This window comes from Sus scrofa, chromosome 13 (genome assembly GCF_054392235.1).
Source record: "Sus scrofa isolate SSC_HxYL_T2T_F1_AM1 chromosome 13, Sscrofa_HxYL_maternal_Yorkshire_Landrace_v2.0, whole genome shotgun sequence".
In the NCBI taxonomy this organism is placed as follows: Eukaryota; Metazoa; Chordata; class Mammalia; order Artiodactyla; family Suidae; genus Sus; species Sus scrofa.
Genome location: NC_139395.1, coordinates 146063734 through 146081709, shown reverse-complemented (window position 1 = coordinate 146081709; position 17976 = coordinate 146063734). Strand labels below are relative to the sequence as shown.

Below are 17976 nucleotides of genomic sequence, written 5' to 3'. Positions count from 1 at the left end.
ATAAGCCGAGGTGCGACCCTAAAAAGACAGAAAAGATTGAAATGTGAAACGCAAATTCAAACAATATAGGTGTCACTTGGACCTTATTAATGCCACAAAACAGAGAGCTGGATCATACCCAGTGTGGGCACAGGGGAGGCTCTGTGTATCACTGGCTGGTGCAGCCACTCCTCCGAGGACACTCCAGCAGGCCTGAGTCAAAGAAAGGGTTTGGTGAGGGGGTTAGGGGTCAGGTGGGTGGGGCTGGAAGATGGGGGAGAGGGAGAAACTTAGAAACTAAGGGTGCCTCCTAGTCGTTTCTCTGGGTGGCAAGGAGGACAGTGAAATCACTGACCAAGGGCAGGGGCAGTTTGACGGGGAGGGAGGAACAAGACGCCAGTTTTAGAAAAGGAAGTAGGAGTTCCCACTGTGGTACGATGTGATTGACAGCCTCTTGGGAGCACTGGGACACAGGTTTAATCCCCAGCCCAGCATCATAGGTTAAGGATCCAGCATTGCCCCAGCTGCAGCTTAGGTTGCAACTGCATCTTGGATCTGATTCCTGGCCCAGGAATTCCAAATGCTGCAGGATGGCCAAAAAAGAAAAAAAGAAAAAAGGAAGCACATCTTCTTCATGTCCAGTGATGCCCTTTTATTTTATTTATTTATTTATTTTTTTTTTGTCTTTTTGCTATTTCTTTGGGCCGCTCCCGCGGCATATGGAGGTTCCCAGGCTAGGGGTTGAATCGGAGCTGTAGCCACCAGCCTACGCCAGAGCCACAGCAATGCAGGATCCGAGCCGCGTCTGCGACCTACACCACAGCTCATGGCAACGCCGGATCGTTAACCCACTGAGCAAGGGCAGGGACCGAACCCGAAACCTCATGGTTCCTAGTCGGATTCGTTAACCACTGCGCCACGACGGGAACTCCCAGTGATGCCCTTTTAAAAAGACATGCTTCCAGGAGTTCCCGTTGTGGCTCAGTGGTTAACGAATCCGACTAGGAACCATGAGGTTTTGGGTTCGGTCCCTGGCCTTGCTCAGTGGGTTAAGGATCCGGCGTTGCCGTGAGCTGTGATGTGGGTCGCAGATGAGGCTCAGATCTTGCGTTGTTGTGGCTCTGGCGTAGGCCAGTGACTACAGCTCCGATTAGACCCCTAGCCTGGGAACCTCCATATGCCGCAGGAGCGGCTCAAGAAAAGACAATAAATAAATAAATAAATAAATGTATGTAAAAAGACATGCTTCCTCAGGGTGAAACCAGTTACATTCTAAGTCGATTGAAGGTAGTTTGACAGATTTGCCAAAGGAACAGGCTCTTCCAAATTCATCTGGATCAGTTCCCAAAAACATCTTGTTTAAGATGAATCCTGAACAGGTTGGGGGAACATTGCCTCCCCAGAAGGAAGGAGGCCCTGAGTACCCAAGGGTCCTGTAATGCCGACCCCTAAGGCTTATGCTTTCATTGCCCAGGCCCGAGGCTGGGCTGTGCTGGCTGCTGGCTCCCAGCTGGTTGTGACACCCACTTTCTGGAGAAAGTGTTGTCATGTCCACTGCTTAAGAGGTGCTTCCCAAGTCTCCATCAAATGAATGCCTGTCCGAGCTACAGCTTGTAGTCCAAATAATCCTCCTGTCTTCTACCAGGGATAAAGGAACAAGATAATTGAGCAGACATTTCTCTTAATCATATCCCCCCTCCCCGTAATACAATTCTTTAAGTTAAAATATAATAATTTTTCTCTGCTGAATCGTCCTGGGGAAAGAGCTCTGCATCCTCTGGGCAAGCTGCCTGCCAGCCCTTTCATTTTGGGTGGATTTTTTTTTTTTTTTTTTTTTTTTTGCTTTTTAGGGATGCACCTGAGACATATGGAGGTTCCCAGGCTTGAGGTCGAATTGGAGTTGTAGCTGCTGGCCTACACCACAGCCACAGCAACGCAGGATCTGAGCCGTGTCTGCGACCTACACCATAGGTCATGGCAACGCCAGATCCTTAACCCAGTGAGGCCAGGGATCGAACCTGAGTCCTCATGGAAGGTAATCGGATTTGCTTCCACTGAGTCATGACAGGACTCCCCAACTTGCTGGCCCTTTCAAATTGGTTAGGCGAGACCACAGTCTCTGTGCTCCTGGGGTAGGGGTGCCAGGTTTACAAACGAGCACACATATGTCTCATGAGACATACTTCTAGTAAAAAATATGTAGTTTATCGGAAATCCAAATTTACCTGGGTGTTGTACCTGGCGACCCAACCACCTGATGAAAGTAGGGAAACAAGGGGGGTGGAGCTAGGGGCTGGGGGTTCTCTTCAGGAGGCCAGGCCCCAGCCTGAGGTAGTGCAAGTCCTGACCCCTGAGGGCCGCAAGGGGGCGCTGAGCATCCCCCACCCCCACCCCCAGACTGAGGTTAGCAGACAGTGGCAGCTCTGGGTGTGCCTTGCACCTGGGATCCTCTGTCCTGCTGCCCATCTCTTTTTGAGGTGGTCCCAGTCTGGTGCAGCCATAGAGCTCTTGATGGGTTTTGGAAAGAAATCGGGACATCTGGCGCCCCGTTCCTTGACATTTGACCTCTGGTAAGTCATGGCTTCTCTCTGGGCTTCATTATACAACATGGAGGTTGGTTCTCAATGCTGACTGAACCCTAGAATCACCTGGGAGGGGTTCAAAAAACAGGTACCTGGGCCCCACTTCCAGAGATGTTCAGTTGGCCCATGGAGACCTAGATATCAGATTTAAACACACACACGCACACACACGTATGCACACACACACACACAAAGTGATTTTAATATACCCCAAGTGATTTTAATTCTCAACCAGGCTTGAAAACTCATGGCTCGATTTTGTCCAGCTCGAGGTCTTATCGCTATTGGTAGCTACCCCAGGGCTATGAAGCAAATGCTCACGCTTTTGGACCCACGTCGTGCTCCGGAGGAATTCATGAATGAAACAAGCCATGACACTGTGGCCCAAAATATCTCTTAGGAATTTTTTGTCCCCCTTGTTAATGTATTTTATTTTATTATCCTTATTTCTCTCAGATTTTGGAGAAACACTAAGCTGGGTGCATGCTGCCTTGTTTTCTTGCCGTATGAGGTGGCTAGCTTTCTCCAAAGCACCTCTTTCCAGCAGATGGGACTCCTTGTCCTAATGCCTGGAATGTTCCACAGCTCTTCAATGATTGCCCCCTGCTTGCCAGCAAGGTAACCATGGGCAAGTTATTAAAACCTGAACCTCAGTTTTCTCAGCCCTACTGTTTACCATGGGGATAAACACTCACCTGCTAGTGTTATTGGTGAAGATAAAATATTCACTCATATAAGTAACCCAAAACAATGAGCTATAGTAAGTTCTTAAAAACCATTATCTAGGAGTTCCCTTTGTGCCTCAGTGTAACAAACCCGACTAGTATTCATGAGGACTCAGGTTCGATCCCTGGCCTCGCTCAGTGGGTTAAGGATCCGGTGTTGCCATGAGCTGCAGTGTAGGTCGAAGACGTGGCCCTGATCCAGCGTTGCTATGGCTGTGGCGTAGGCTGGCAGCTGTAGCTCCTGTTTGACCCCTAGCCTGGGAACCTCCATATGCCACAGGAGCAGCCCTAAAAAGAAAAAATTATCTATTATTATTTTTGTTTATTTATTTAGAGAAGTGTGAGTGGGGGGTGGGGAGGCAAGAACTGGCCAATTGCTTAGCCATTGTGTTTGTTTCACCTGTATCCATTGGTGTTTCTGGAAGGATGTTAACACTCCCGTTTCTATATCAAAATTGTACTATTGGGAGGACTGGAAATGCCATTTACAAAACTGTTCAGTGCTAACACTGTATACTGGAAAACGAACGATGCTGGCAAAGATTAGACAATTTGGCACAATACTAGTCCAGTAATGAATTCTTTCTCACACTGTGTTTTCAGTTTGCCTCCCTCTCTTGCACCTACACACAGTTCAACATCTCACAAACCCGCAGAGGTTCTGATTCTGGGGCTCAGGGCGCCCCCATGTGGCGCACTGGGAGAACGGCTTTCCTGGAAGTCATCACAGGGGAGCTCCTGCAGGAAGAACGGAGCACAGGAACTTGGTGGTGGGGGTCGCTTCCCGGCAGGCAGCTCCTTCCTAGGCTTCTGTCTCCTGCGACCCTGGAATCTGCCAGGTGCACTTGGTGCCTGCACCCGGGGAGTGGCCTATGCGGAGGCTCAGGTCCACGCGGGCACCGCCACCGTGTGGCATTTAGACTCGACCGGCGTTCAGATTTGTCTCTGTGATGCAACATGTGCTGAATTGGGGGTGGGGAGGTGGTAGGGGAACAATCCTGTGGCACAATCCTCCCACGACTTCCAAACAGACTGCCAAACCCTGCTTTGTGGAATTTTAACATTCCGGGGTTGTTCAGGATTTGGGAAAAATTTCCCCTTGGCGGTGCCTAACCCTATTTCAAGAAGTTGAATAGAGAGGGAAAGCACTTCTCAAATTCTTCCTTTACTCATTATCAAAGTAGCTGAGAGTCTCTTACTCCTTCAACCAAGACTTTGCACACAGAAATGGATAGTATTTTATTATAAACTATCCTTTATTTCTAATTTATTACAGCCAGAACATTTAATTTTTATATTCTCTGCGAAATCTGATGATATCACCTGTGACAATTATTTCAGGTGTTAAGAATGATTTGCTTTGAAAGGGGTGATGAGTCTGTCAAGCCATGAGATTCACTGTTTCAAAGTAACAGAAGGAGCAAAAACTAGATGTCAAGGTCTCCAGAGAAGCAGAACCAGTGGGATATACAGAGATTTATTACAGGAATTGGCTCAAGCAATTATGGAGGCTGAGAAATCCCACGATTTGCTGTCTGCAAGCTTTGGAGCCTGAAGGCTGGAGAACCAGGAGCCCTGGATGGCCAGGGTGGGAGAAGATTAATGCCCTAATTAAAGCAAAAGAGCAAACGGGCCCTCCCACCTTTTTGTTCTGCTCAGGCCTCAGAGGGTTGGGTGGAGCCCACCTGCATTGACGAGGGCCATCTTTACTCAGTCTGGAAATTCAAATGCTAATCTCTCTGGAAACATCCTCACAGACACACCCAGAACCAAAGTTTTACCAGCTCTCTGGGCATCCCTTAGTCCAGCCAAGTTGACACATAAATTGAACCATCACTGTCTCCATGAATGGAGGCCTCGAGGTTATTACCTGGCACTTTTCCCCCATGAGGTGAGGCTATGGGTTTCTGCCAGGGGCCCCGTTTCCCACACCTCTTATTTCCCCACTGCAGAGATGCTTTGTATAGGGGAGCAGAGATTCAAGGTGCCTTTAGAGAGAGAGAAAAGATTAGGGTAGCTCCAAGTGGTGCTGCAGGTTAGGGATCTGATGTTTTCACTGCTGCAGTTTATTTATTTATTTATTTGTCTTTTTGCCATTTCTCGGGCTGCTTCCGCGGCATATGGAGGTTCCCAGGCTAGGGGTCTAATCGGAGCTGTAGCTGCCGGCCTACACCACAGCCACAGCAACGCAGGATCTGAGCTGCATCTGGGACCTACATCACAGCTCATGGCAACGCCGGATCGTCAACCCACCAAGCAAGGGCAGGGATCGAACCCGCAACCTCATGGTTCCTAGTTGGATTCGTTAACCGCTGCGCCACAATGGGAACTCCCTCACTGCTGCAGTTTAGGTCACTGCTGTGGTTCTTGTTCGATCCCTGGCCTGGAAACTTCTGCATGCCACGGTCTTGGCCAAAAAAAAAGGTGGGGGTGTGGTGAGGGATCAACTCTGCTTCACCTTTGTCCTGTGATTATGAGCAAGTCACTCCTACTGCCCAGCCCTCTGAATCTTCATCTGGTGACTGGAGGCTGACTGAGGGCACTGAGATTCTCTTCAGGTGGGTGTGTGGAGAGTCTCATCTCCTGTCCCAACCCTCCATGATGTGCTCACCTGGCCTGGGGGATGCCAGGCACCTGGGGGGCTTCACTAGTGTCTTTGGTAGGGGCTGAAGGTACCACTGGCGGGGGATAGGGATTGCACAGGAGTCTTATTCATAGAAATGGGGTGACGGTGAGAGGGGTGGGGTGAGATGGCTTCAGGTTTGAAGAGCCTAGGAGCCGAGTGGACTCCCAGCCTGGCCAGTCCCAGTCCCGTTATGCAGCACTGCTTCCCATGGGGCCAGGGCCTGGGTCCAAACTCCTGACAGTTCTGTGCTCCTGCCAAATTGCCCTCAACCAAGAAGCTGATCTTTTCTCAGAATCAGATTTCCCCTCTGCCTGAGGAATCATGGGTTTGGGAAATTCACAGATTTCGGCGTGGATACCAGTTCAATCATGTCTTTAGAGAGGATGTGCTTTCTTCTCTTGCCAAGTTTGAGGAATCTCTCCCTGCAGATGCCGAGGTGGTGAGCCTGTCTCAAAAGACTTCTGCAGCTCCATGGAAGCTCTAGCCCATGAGATTCTTTCTGAAGTGGCCCCTGAGGATTTCCCAGTGGGAGGGGTTGTTAGCATCTCGTGGCCACCCTTTGTGCAACAGCTGAGAGGGACAGCAGGCTGAGCTGGAGCTGCAGCCTCCCCAGGTGCATCAGGCACCAGCCCCACTGACCACCCCACAACCCCCAGCCTCCCACCTCCCTGCAGCTGACTATGCTCAGCCTCTAACCGCATCCTCTTCGGCCTCCTCTGTGCGAACTCCAGCCCTCAAGCCACACCTAGTGACTACCCCTGCAACAGAATTTCATCCACCCTGGTGTCCTTTTATTTTATTTTATTATTTTGCTTTTTAAGGCTGCACCTGCAGCACATGGAAGTTCCCAGGCTAGGGGTCGAATCAGAGCTACAGCTGCTGGTCTACACCACAGCCACAGCAATGCCAGGTCTGAGCCACGTCTGCAACCTTCACTGCAGCTCACGGCAATGATGGATCCCTGACCCGCTGAGGAGGCCAGGGATCGAACCCACATTCTCATTGATACTAGTCAGATTTGTTTCCACTGCACCACAATGGGAACTCCTAACTCTGGTGTCCTTTTAGCAGTCATGACTCTTAGGTAAATTTTATTGGCGTCTAATTGACTTACAATGGGGTGTGAGTTCCATGTGTACAGCAAAGTCAGTTATAGATACACATTTATTCATTCTTTTCAGATTCTTTTCTTATATAGGTTATTACCAACTGTTGGGTAGATTTCGCTGTGCTATACAGTAGGACCTTGTTATTGATATATTTTATATACAATGGTGCATGTATGTTAATCCCAACCTCCTAATTTCGCAGCCACGGCTCTTAAACTTTAGCCCTCCTGTTCCTTTGCCGCCTTGCCCAGAAAACCAGTCTCTGGGGTCTTCTGGGCCCTTGTGGGATAGGATTCTCTCTGCCAAAATTTTCTCTTTTTTAAAATTTTTTTTATTTTTCATTTTTAATTAATTAATTAATTTTTATGGCTACAGCCGTGGCATACAGAAGTTCCCAGGCCAGGGACTGAATCTGGGCCACAGCTGCGACCTTCACTGGATCCTTTAACCCAGTGCGCCAGCCGGGGATCAAACCCAAGCCTCCACAGTGACCTGAACTGCTGCAGTGGGATTCTTAACCTACTGTGCCACAGTGGGACTCCTCTCTGCCTAGATTTTAGTCCCTTTCCGGCAGGGGGCACACTGCCACCCTGTGGTGCTGAGCCCATCCCAGAAGGAAAGTCCCATTCACCATTCCCTGCATGTCCTGGGAAGGCCTGAAGCCAAGGTCTCCCACTCGCCCATCCAACCTTTCCCACCACAGATCCCCATGTGCTCTTGCCACCCCTGTTCTCAGCAGCACAGGAAACACTCAGGCAGCTCACTGAGCCCTTGATCCCCCACCGCCCCTCCCAGGGCTTCGGGTAGGTGATCACTGACACACCTGCTGCACTGTGTTCTCACGCCTGTCCCTGAAGTCTGCCTCTTTTGTGGCTCTTTACCAGCTGTGCCATCAGTCACGGTGCCCAGAGCCCTCTCCCTCCCCCAACCCCTGCATGAGGTTCCCAGGGCTGAGAAAGTTGCTGGGGAGAGAGCCGAGGCCACAACAGAATTCCTCCAACATGAGAAAGCTCACCCAGTTACCCTGAAGCCACCGTGGGCACATACCTCTTCCTGCCCACCAGAGTGGACACATGACTTCTTGGGAGAGGAAAGGGCACCTCTGGGTCAGACTGGGAGGCGGAATGGGGAGACTGGTATTCAATCCCTGGACAGATTCTAGTTTTGCTCTGAAATCGGTGTGTCAGCCACCATTCTTTGTGGGGTTTTTAAAAATATTTTTTAAAGTTTTATTGAAGTATAGTTGATGTACCACGTCGTGATAAGTTTTGCTGCACAACAAAGTGATTCAGTTATAAATGTACACCCATCCATTCTTTTTCAGATTCTTCCCCCACATAGACCATCACAGACTATCAGCTAGATTTCTCTGGCTATACAGCAATTCCCTGTTATCAGCCCGTTCTTTGGGGTGTGATATTTTTTTATGTCTGTGAAGTTGGTAAACTTGTGAAGACTCTTAGAACCTTGAAACCTGCATCTATGCAATTAGCATATCCCAATAAATGGCAGGCCGGAGACTTAACAATAAAAATAAGTATTATTAGAGCCAGTGCCTGTGCCCCCACATAGGTCTTCTATCTAAATTGAGATGGAAGAACTCATTCATACAAAATTTCACTAGCCAAGCTCTACACTCTACAAATTGGAGCTCTAAACCAGGAAAAAAAATAATGTCTCTCAAGCAACCCAAATAAGTTTCCAGTGCTTGGATAAAAACGAGTGCATGTGCTGAAAGGAATATTCCTGCGATCAGCGTCTGGTCACTTTTATGTTAGACACAAGTCCACCAAGTGTGGTCATATGGTTTCCAGACAGCAATCGATTAAAGGCAAAAATCGGTAGTTGGGAGGCAGGTCCTTCTGAAGACTTGCTAACAAGGAAGAATGAGGTAGGAAAACGGCAGACTCAGACATGAATTCCCAAAGAAGAGTGGTGTGCCATTTAGTGGAGGCACTTCAGTAGCCCTGAGGCCAACGCATTATTCCAGAGCGGACCTGGAAGTGACAATGACCCCGGAGTGGATAATGATGGCTTAAGCTGCCTGGAAAAGTCCACGTTATGCCCAATGCGGGTTTGGTGTATGGTCCCCTGAAAGTAGAGCCTGGGGCAAGAGCTTGGATGCAGTTTAGTTGGAAGGTGAATCCTCGAGGCAGCAAAGATGGAAAAACCAGCACACGATGACTGTGGAAGCTGCTCCAGGGACCGCGCTGACTCCAGAAGGCCCGCCTGAGAAGCATCCAGAACAGAAAAGCTCTAGGAGGCGGAGCATTTATCCACCTGCTCCCGCCCCACTTCCGGGAAGTGGGCACGAGGCTGGCGGGGGAAGGGCAGGCGAAGGCGGAAGTTGCGCAAAGAAATGGGCTGGATGAGGGTCTCTGCGGCGGCGAGCTCCCTTTCACAGCAGCAGCCGCGGACGCGAATGGCTGTAACCGTTAAGCGGTTTATCAGTTAAGGGACCGCTTACTCAGTGATCCAGAAGACGAGCCAATCCAGAATGGTCTTTCGAGAGAGGTCTGGGCTCACAGCGTCCATACAGATGTTGAAAGAGCCCGTGTGCTGGTGAATGTGCTACTATGGAGGCAAGAACTTTTTTTTTTTTGGCTGCACCTGCGTCCCACGCATGTTCCGGACGCTTCAGTGCTGCTTCTATTTGCCGCCTCCTTCCACATCGTCTCTGGAGCCGCGATGCCTTCATTCTTCCCACAGACGTTTCCTAGAGTCTTGGGTCAGGCTCCGCAGGAGCAGAACTCGAGGTGAGGGTCCAGATGCTGGTGATTTCTCATCAGGAAGTGATCCCTGGAGAGCCTGGTAAGAGAGCGGGAGGAGAAGATGGAACAGGGTGGGAAGGCTTGCTGTACACGATTTGAGATGGAGACCCGCCCCAGCGCCATTCTGCAGGAAAGCTCTGGCTTGTAGATTATTTCCCAGTTTGCTCTAACAGGTCGCGGTGGTGGAAGGGCAGCTCTGCAGAGTCATAGGTGCTTTGGTCAGGGGTGAAAGCACCCAGAGGCTGGGGAAGGGTGCACGGGACCAGTGCAAGGGGCCCAGGGAATCTGGGAGCATCATCCAGTGTTCTGCATTTGGGTCCTCCTCTGGGCCACCCGCACTGGGTTAAGGTGTGGTTTTGTTGTGTTCATTCTCTGTCCACTCCATAAAGAGCTGGTTTGGGTGACTCTGGTCCCCAAGTTCGCTAGACCCTAGCCCCCAGGGTCCTTCATTGGGCCCGGTGATCATAAGGGCCTCGGTTTTCCATGTGTAAACACACCTTCCCGGGTGGTCACTGAAGCTCGATGTGGAGGTACGTGTACAAGCATACACATTTTAGCTGTCATTTTGTCATTTCTTATATTTTATCTAGAGATGTATGATTAAAATTCTATCATAAGGTTGTTGATTAGGCAAATTGTTTTATTAGAGAGTAGGGTAGAATCCTAGGAGTGTTTTACTTAGGTAAATTCCATCCTAAGATCTCAGGAGAAAGGTTGAAGGTAGTGCCAGACAGAGAGACAAAGTGGGGCAGGTAGGTGATTTTTAAAAAAAAATTGAAGTGTACTTGATTTACAGTGTTTCAGGTGTACAGCAAAGTGATATATATATGTGTCTGATATATACATATATCTGAATATATTTGTTGTATATATTCTTTATCTGATTCCTTTCCATTATAGGTTATTACCACATAATTACCATTGAATATAGTTCCCTGCACTATACAATAGGTCCTTATTGTTTAATCTATTTTATATATAGTGTGTATTGGTTAATCCCCACATTCCCAATTTATCCCTCCCTTCACTGTCCCCTTTGATGGCCGCAGGTTTGTTTTCTATGTCTGCATTTCTATGTCTTGTTTCTATTTTGTAATAGAATAATTTTGTATTTCTATCATTTTTTTTAGATTCCACATATAAATGATATCATACGTGTTTGTCTTTCTCTTACTTAGTATTGATAATCTCTGGGTCTATCCATATTGCTGCAAATGGCATGATTTCATTCATTTTTATGGCTGAGTAGTATTCCATTGTATATCTGTACCACATCTTCTTAATCCATTCATCTGTTGATGGTTGCTTCTGTGTCTTGGCTGTTGTAAATTGTACTTCTGTGAACCCTGGCGTGCGTATAACTTTTCGAATTAGGCGTTTTCGTCCTTTCTGGATACCTACCCTAGGTTGATGTTTTTAGGGTGGTGAGATAGTCAGGGCAAGTTAAGCTGAAGAACAAAAGGCAAGAATAAAAGGTAATTGCCACTTGAGGACAGGACAAAAGAAATGTAAAGAGCTGAGCAGCAGTATCCTCTGGCCGTGGCCCACCCATAGAGCGCAGAGAGCAAAGGCCAGCTTTTTTCATCCGGGGTAAGGTTATCTGGTGAGGGAAGCTGCAGCTGTTTGGGCTGAGTGGTGATGTAGAATCTAGGACCAGATGGACCACGTAGATGGTGGCTATGGCTCTGCTCTCTGGAGCCCATCTTGAGAGGAGGGGCTTTTTGAGTGATGAGAGTTTTCCTTCCTGTCTCCGGCATCCATAAAGTATATTGGCAGGACACGGGACCTCTCAAAGCTGTGTGCTCCCGGCTGACCCATTCTGTGCCTGGGAAGGATGCTGCGCCCCAAAGAATGCTTGGGGCCGGGGTCGGGTCACTGGCGGAAGCCTGAATGCCAAGCAGTCATTAGAGGAGATTGATGGAGGGGAGCGCCTTGCGGGGGGAGGCCTGCTGCAGTTTCATTGCGGTTATTTATGGCCTAGCTGGGGCGTCAGAAACGGGTTGACAGCTTGCCGTAAGCTGACCTGGCTGGCGCACAGCCCGCAGCCTTCTGCCTGCCCATCCCTCAACTTGAGGAATGTCAGCCTCAAAGACAGTGACCAGACGCGGGAGGTGTGGAAGGAAGGATTCCAGAATGCATCCTAACCCTGAGACCTCTTTATCCGGAGAGAGAGGGGGAGTGTGTGTGTGTGTGTGTGTGTGAGAGAGAGAGAGAGAGAGAGAGAGAGAGAGAGGGAGAGAGTGTTTGGGACACATGCTGTACCCCCTAAATATTTATATAAATGGATATTTGTAAAATAGACATAGCACATCTAACTGGAGTCTTCTTTCTCGGTGCAGGGGAAGGGAACACAAATAATCCCAAATAGCACGTACTCCAAAAATGGTTCTTTGTGATTGCCTTGGGGAATATATGCTAAAGGGTTTTTTCTGTGTTTGTCTTCTTGGTTTGTTTTTGCTCTCTGTGTGTGTGTGTGTGTGTGTGTGTGTGTGTGTGTGTGTGTGTCTTTTAGCAACAGAAGTCCCGGTCTAATCCTATTTAATTTTTCTGAGCTTTGTTTTCTTAACCGACACCGGGGTTCAAGGAGGTCCAGAAATGTCCTGGAGAGTCTAGGGGCTCACTGAGGTGCTCAGCCCTCTGGATGGTTCAGTCCACCGCAGGGACAGACAGCAGGCCCTGCCAAAGGGATTAGCAGCATCCTGGCTGACAGTGGCCTGGGCTGGGCAAGGGGCAGTGGTGTGCAGGCAGAAGCCCAGGCCGGAGTCCTGGTGAGGCCGCTTCCTTGCCTCGGCATCCCTGCTGGGCCTGCCTCTGCGACCTTGTGGAGACCAGAAAGGAGGCAGGAGAAAGATGCTTTGAAAACTTTGAAAACTCCTGGTGAGGTTCATCTCATGAAATTTCTCTGCCTGGAGGGCCCTCTGGGAAGGGAGTGCTCCCCCACAGAAGTCTAGCCTTGGCAGCAGAGCAGTGATTCTGGATTCTGTGTTTGGGGGTCTTTGGGAGGGCTGCTCCCTGGGGCACTTAGCCTTGGAGAGTGGGGGCCCTGCAGAACCCCAGGAAGGAGCAGGGAGGAAATGGGGCTCCCTGAGAGGAAGGCTGCCTCTGGTCGGAGGACATGCTGGAATCACTGTGTAAGAAGTAGAAATAGGAGTTCCCACTGTGGCTCAGTAGGTTAAGGACCTGACATCTCTGTGAGGCCAGCACACACACAGGGCACAGTGGGGACAGTCTCCACCATTCCGTAGGCCCTTACCTGGGGGTGACCTGAAGGCCCACACCCACTGTGGATGCTGGCTCTGGGTCCAGGGCTCTCCCTGTGGCCCTGCTTCCTCACTGCGTGTTGGCTCAGGTCCCAGGGCAGATGTTGAGGTGGGGACAGAGAGAATATGAGAGGACCAGGCAGAGGGCTCTCCTTTTTCTGACCTGGTCCCTGAAGCCACGAAGCATCACTGTGCTTTATCGGTCAGGGCCGTTGCAAGTCCCTCCCAGATCCAAGAGGAGGGGACATAGACCCCTCACAGTGGAAGGTGTGTCCGTCACATGGGCAGGAGATGCTATGGGTAGCCTAAATACATGGGAGTGGCCGTCTTTGGAGAATATGATCTGCTACGCCTGCCCATCCAGGAAGGAGCCAGGGTCAGAGGGTAAGAGGAAGCCTTCTGGAGGCAGTGATGCTTGAACAGAGGCTTAAAGGCTGGAGAAGATAAGATATGTGGGAGGGGAGGGAAGGAGAGACTCCAGGTGGAGGGGCAAGGTCCACTGAGGGAGGGCCCAGGAGTGGAAGCCTGGTGAGTTGGGGGCAACCACAAGCCCTTCTGTGATGCTGGGGTGGTTTGTATGGGGCTGGGTGTGCTGGGAGGTGGGGCTGAAGAGTTGGAGGGGCTTAGCCTGCAGTTCATGAGCAGGGGTTGTCAGTTCTTCTAAGAATCAGGCCCTCTCCCAGGAAAAATACCCATTGGACTTTGTACACCATTTCAGGGACCCGGGTCAAGGCCCCCAGCCCCAGAGGACCTCAGAGGGATCCCTTCCTGTCTTGTGTTCTGTGGAGCCAGCTTGGGCCCTGAACTTGCCAGCGGTCTCTCTCTGCAGGTGTGTAATCTTAGGTGGCCCCAGGAGCATGTGTCAGACTCAAGCCCAATGCCTCACTCAGCCACTTGGCATCACCGAGCCCAGGCTGACCCTCCTGACTCAGAGAGAGCCTGTGGGGGATGTATGCTCTCTGTTCTACAGGCAGGAAGCCAAGGCCCAGAGAATATTGTTCACTTGCCCAAAGTCACACAGCCATCAGGATAGGGATGATGACGTGGGTCTGACAGCCTCTCCGGGCCAGCCCATTTCCCCCGTGGCATCCTTTCTCCCGACACAGGGCCCTACATATCCCTGCGCCACATGACACCACCTTGCCCTGCCCCACCCAGGAGGCTCAGCTCTGGGACCATGTGTCTCAGGCATGAGTCAGCTTTTGCCTCTGCTGGGAGCCATACCAAGCCTTCCACACCCGCCTGTCCGGCCCTCCAAGCCTCTGTCTCCAGTGCTTGCTGGATACCTTTCCAGGGAGGCCCCTCATGCTTAAATCTGCACTCACCTCTGCTCACCCCAGCTGCCTCTCTAGTCCTGTTCTAGGGATTTCCTGTCTTGGGCTTTCAAGTAGGTGTGGCCCATAGCAGATGGCTGGGGAGAAGTCGGGGTATTTCTTTCACACTTTCTGCTCTAGGAAGCATCTCCAGCGGGGCCTGGGTCTCCTCCCTGGCCCCAGCTCCCACTATCCGGGCTTGCTCTGGTTTCTGCTGGGCTGGGTTGCTCCTGGCCTCTGAGCTCTACCTAATGCTGCCACACCTCTTCCTCCCTCCTGCTCTAGGTGGCGCCAGTGGCCTTGTCCCATTGCTAACCTCTGTGCTGCCTCTGCATCTTCTTTGGCCTCTCAGCTTTCACATCACTATGCAACCAATCCCCTGTATTAAATTTCCTCTGTTTGGGATACCCGTGGGCTTCCTGCTGCCCAGCTAGACCCCTTCCTTTCCCAGAGGATGGCACCAAGTCAGTGTTCAGTCCCTGACCTCAGTGACCCCCACCCAACTAGTCTCTGAGTCAGAAGACAGTGCTTCTGGAAACCTCTTGTGCCCAGACCCCCATCCCACACCACCCCCTTCCCCACTCCCTTCTGCTGCAGCCTTGAACTTCAGCTCCTTATCACCTCTGGCCTGGATGACCCCAGCAGCCTCCCACCAGGGCACCCTACCAGGCTACCCTCCCCACAGTGGCCCAGGGGCTTTAGACAGAGCCCAAGGGCCTACACCTTAGATCTAACCTTTCTCATCTGGTCCCATGCCGCCTTCCAGCCCTGGCCATCCTCCACACCCCCGTCCTTCCCTGTGCCCCCTACACCCACAACCACAGCAGACTAATCATTTCCCAGACATACCACGCGTGGCTCCCTCTACCCTGAGCTCACCTATTCCCTCTGCCCAGACCAGCTACTCTTTTCTACTGGTAAATGTTTATTGATTCTTTAAGACCTACAGCAGGTGCTGCCTCCTCTAGGGTGAAACACATCCCTCCTCGTTCTGCCTTCCATGGCCCTGGATCAGTCCCCTTAAGGGCTTTTCTCATGTGGGACATGAGTTTCTCAGGGCTGGGACCCTGTCCAAGCCCTCCTTGTACCCAGGCACCTCGCCCTTACATGAGGTCAGTCAGTCTTTTTTTGGCTGGCGTGGAAAGTGCTGTTGGGATCAGCTGGCCTCCTAATCCCTTGGCCATGGCGCCTGCCCAGGTCCCTTTCCTGTTTGAACCACCAGCCAGAGTCAGGGGCCTCTCCTCCCAGGACACCAAGGCTGTACATTTCATTGTCATTCTCAGTGATCTTGGTTAATGTTTAAGTTCAGGTTCTTTGTTTTCTGTAAAGCCCATAACAGGGTGGTGGAGCTGGGAATTGTAAAAGTCCACAAGAGGAAAACTTGACTCAACAATTACAAATTGAAGATTCCCCCTCACCCCTCCCCAGTGTTTGGGTGGGGGACGAATGGAAAGGAAGACGATGTTGAAATGTAGCCCTTCGAAATGCTATATAACCTTATACAGAACTGTGCGTGATTCTCTTACACAGGCTCTCAAGCTAGAGCTTTGCACATCAGCAATTTGCTGGACTCTAGACTCAGCCTTCCTGAAACTCCCATCAGTGTCTGTTTCCTGCATCACACCTCAGATGGCTTCCCGTGGGATCCTGGATAGAACCCAAACCCATCAACTTTAAATTCAAGTCCCCCTTCCCCCTCTCCGGGTAGCTTCGGCTGCCTCTTTTCCAGCCAGACATCCTGTTTACAGCTCCCAGACAGGACACAAGTTGGGGGTCTCACCTTTTGAGGACAGGGCAGAGGAGTGGTTCAGAGTGTGAGGTCCAAATTTGGACATGTTCAGGCTCCCTCATGCTTGGGCTGTGATGGCCATGCAGCCTCCAGGAAGCCCACTCTGATTTCCCCTCCCCACACCATGCATCCCTCCAGTGTCCACCCGCTCCAAATGCCATCCCTCCTCCCACCCACTCCAAATGCCATCCCTCCTCCCACTCCCCCGAACAGCACAACCTCCTCGTGTTACCTATTTCGTGGTCATTTATTTGTGTGTTTTTCTGTTCTCTCCACCCGGACTCTCTGTGCCCCTTAGAGTGCCTGCATGAATAATGACCAAAAAAAGACAGAAACCCACCAGGAGCTGCAGCCAGAGCTGACCATCCAGCCCACTTTGGGGACTTTGTGCTCAGTGCACCCCACCTCTAAGACAGGTGTCTATGAAGTGGGCCTCTGATCTGTCTCTTCCCTGAGAAGTCAGAGGAATAATTGTGAACAAAAAATGAGTATGACTCTTGACAAACCTAGGCTCAGTGGCTGACACCCAACTCTCAAAGCCAGCCCCTCCCTGTGTCATCTCTGCAGGCCACCTCCCACTGTGTTCTCCGGTGCAGTTTTCCTGTGTTTCTGCACCCTGCCTCAGCGCACGCCCAGGCAGATAGGACAGGAAAGACCTGGGCCTCCACAGGCCCCCTCTGAAGTTCATAAGGTGCCTGACCTATGGAGGAGTAAGGTCATAGCTCACAAGGACCACCCCCTGAGGAAGAAGAGGGGGTGAGTACATGAACTTTGGGCACCCAGGATGATTGACCCTGGGCAAATTCTTTCCTTTCTCTGGGCCTCTTTTTCCCCATCTGTCGTTCAAGAGAATTGGCTCAGGTAATCTGGAACATTCCATCTAGCTCTCTGATCCAGAGATTTTTTTTTTTTTTTCTGTATCTGTGGCCTATGGAAATTCCCAGGCCAGGAAAGGAATCTGATCTGGAGCTGCAGCCTACACCACAGCTGCAGCAACACTGAATCCTTAACCCACTGTCTACAGCAGGAACTCCGCCTCTGATCCAAGGATTTTGGGGGAAGCTGTAGGGAGGGTTTGTCAGCACTCAGCACAGCCTGATCATAGGAGGCCTGACCAAACAGTAATCAGAGCAGCACTTCTAAACCCTGATGCAGCTAGATAAAATGCAGTCTCTGATTCAGCGGATCCGAGATGGGGCCTCAAATCTGCATTTCTAGCAAGTCCCAGCTGATACCAGTGCTGTGTATCCTGGTCCACAGTTTAGCCCTGGTTCTCAAGGTAGGTCCTGGGACCTTGATAGAGCTAGTTAGGCCCCACTGCATTCCTACCGAGGCAGAAACTCCAGGTTTTAACAGCCTTGCAGGGATTCTGATGCACGCTCAAAGCAGTAGGAACCACTGCTTTAAGGGAACAGGTTCTGAATTTGGAGGTACGTAGGAAATGCCTCAAGAGTTTTTTAAAAATACTGGCATCCAGGTCCCTCTCCCAGGGTTTCTAATTTAATCAAAATGGGGCGCCTCCTGGGCAATAGGATTTTTTTCAAGCTCATCGAGTGACTGTGTTGTAAGCCCAGTCACCTGATGAGTGTTAGAATGTACGGAAGAGGTCAGGCCCCACGCCTAAGCCTGCGGGGCTCCTGGACGCGCTCTCTGGACCATGGCCAGTAGGGCGCGCTGTTGCGCCGTCTGGGAGGCTGGGCGGCTGCGGTTCAGGCTCCTCCCCACCTGCGGCTCGAGCAGCTCTGGGGCTGGCGGACCGGCGCCAGCGGGAGCGGCTCCTGGCCGAGGCGGCCCTCCCTCATGCATCTGTATCTAGTTAGTG

At 50.9% G+C, this 17976-nt stretch overlaps 1 long non-coding RNA gene across 1 annotated transcript in view; it reads left to right on the top strand.

Annotated features, from left to right (window-relative positions):
- The first annotated feature begins 9363 nt into the window (after positions 1–9363).
- LOC110256390 (uncharacterized) overlaps positions 9364–17976 on the top strand; it is a 147239-nt gene continuing 138626 nt past the window's right edge. The window contains exon 1 of the long non-coding RNA XR_014824553.1: positions 9364–9832. This is a non-coding gene — a long non-coding RNA (uncharacterized LOC110256390). The remainder of the gene's footprint in view (positions 9833–17976) is intronic.